This window comes from Diadema antillarum, unplaced genomic scaffold (genome assembly GCF_040938485.1).
Source record: "Diadema antillarum isolate AM-2024a unplaced genomic scaffold, OU_Dant_1.0 scf00000116, whole genome shotgun sequence".
Lineage (NCBI taxonomy): Eukaryota > Metazoa > Echinodermata > Echinoidea > Diadematoida > Diadematidae > Diadema > Diadema antillarum.
Window position 1 is genome coordinate 1021267 of NW_027271005.1, and position 2480 is coordinate 1023746.

The following is a 2480-nucleotide window of genomic DNA, read 5'->3' on the forward strand; positions in this document are numbered from 1 at the left end:
TGAACAAGAACGGTCTTTATGAATGAGAATGGTCGTGACGAGTAAATAGAGAACATGTTCTTTTGTGTTATGTCTTTTGTTCTCAACTGGTCAGTCATGAAGGCAAATTTCAATAGACATCTTAACCTCACATTCAAGGTTGCAGTGGTGCCATGCCAGGCAATTTTGATAGCTCATCAAGTTTTATGGTTGTACATCATGCCACGTGTAAGAAATGTTCAAAAAGCCCGCGCCATATAGGGCAAATTGAAGCTGAGATGCTTCAAAAAGATGACAACGCAAGACCACATCAAAGAGCGAGACTTGTGCGCAGCTTTCTCGAGAAAGAGGGCATCACTAGAATGGACTGGCCTGCATGCAGCCCCGTCCTCAACCCCATAGAACATCTTTGGGATCAACTTGGCCGAGCTGTGGGGAAGAGGGTCACAAATCCAACGACATTATTGGCAGGACTCCGTCAGATACTTGTTGACAAGTGGAACGCCATTCTCAGCAGCGAATAACGAAGCTAGTCAACAGCATGAGGACACGGTGTCAGGCGGTGGTGCAAGCACTTGGATATAGTCCACCAGATACTGACCCCCGATTATGTTCATTGACAATCTTAAAGTTAAAGAAAACATAACGTAAAGACAAAATAACGCAAAATCAATACAAAATAAAGATGAAGACTTCAGTAAAACCAAGTCCATCCCATTTCACTTCTTTATGTCTTCTGAGATAAAATGGTTTGAGTCATGATCGTTTGTATTTGTGTGTGTGTGTGTGTGTGTGTGTGTGTGTGTGTGTTTGTTTATCTGTTTGGTTGAACACATTCATGTTTCACTCCATAAGAATGCTGATGTTACAGTAAATGAACACCAAAGAAACAATGGGGAACTCGCTCATAACGAGGAAACTCCTTTAGGGATGTCAAACATTGGGCCATTTTGCAGCTTTTAAATTCTGACTTAACCTCATATTTGTAAGCACTGCAACTCCATGGAAATGATGATCATAACAAGTATGGTATCATTTTAAAGAGAATTAAACAATCTTTGTGTGGTACTACGTCGGCTCGTGGGAAGTCCTTCTCACAGCGCCCCATCTGAAGAAGCCTGCAGATCCAGCTGGCGAAAGTCTTATCAAGCAAAGTTACAGAGACTCCAACTCTCCCGCTTTCAAAGGGAGATCTCCCTCCGAGAGCCAATTTTTGCAAAAATCTTCCGTTCTCCCGCTAGAAATGATTTTTTACTCTGTGTCATCGTATGTTGTAAAATAAGCCTTAGATAGCACGAGATAACATCTAGGACCCTAGAGTTGGACCCCGGCAGCAAGGAACTTCGCGCTTCGCGCACATCAAGTTGGAGTCTCCCGTTTGCTAGGGGTTTCAGGCGGGAGAATCTCCAGATCAAAAGGTGCTTGGGTTCGGAGTCTCTGAAGTTGATATCTACTGATTGTTATAAAACGAACGTTCATCCAGTTATGCTTTCATATTCAAACCACCTCCAACAAAATTGTACACTATTCAGCTATCACTTGTATCAATGACAGTGTTATCTGATATATATAGTTTTTGAATTATTAAGAATCAAATGTGGGAATTTTTTTTGAAACACCTCGTACATAGAATCATGTAATGACCTTTCTTTCCATTCAGTTCGTTTGCCACTTTACTCGTTTTTCAGAGCAGCGTGATACATAAGCTTGCCCGACTTACCAATATTTTTGGAATTGGTGTTCAAAATAAAATACTGTTGTAAAGATCTGATAATCATGAATGCATTTCTACCGATCTGTTATAAAGTATGCATATTTGCAAGTTTTTCAAGTGTAATACAGTGCCAATAATAGTGTTCGTGTGCCTGTATGTCTCCGTACGTGTGCGTGCGTGTACGCATGTGTGTGTATCCGTATGTGTTTGTGCGTGCGTGCGTGTGTTGTGTGCTTGTGTGTGTGTGTGTGTGTGTACGTGCGTGTGTGTGTGTGTGTGTGTGTGTGTGAGTGTGTGCGTGCGCGCGTGTACGTGTGTATGGGGGGGGGGGGGGGAGGGTGGTCGGGCCAAGGGTCAATACTCCCTTCCTCCGTTTTGTTTAGCTGCAACCCCGGTTCTGCGTCCCCTGTAGGCACCATATCTTTTGATCATTAATTTTGTCAATAATGATTTCCTCTCTCCCTTTATCACCAAAATGTTGAGGCTTTCCACCATTAGGGAGCTTCAGATTAGCGACGCGGACGATTTCGTTGGCCTTTCTGCTCTCTCTCTCCCTGTGTCGTTTGAATTGCGAAGTAGCTTTAGATTTCGCGAAGAAAGTATAAAAAGAAAATTGGCCCCCCATTTTATGATGAGCGCATCAAGTAGCTCTCTAAGTCGTGAATTTGAGCGGCTGCAAAAATGGCCCAGAACAAGAGATCGATTATGATAAGAACATACTTTTTCCTCCACACATTCCGCTTGTCGTGCGCGCGCACTAAGGGGATTCCCCGAAGCTGAGCGAATG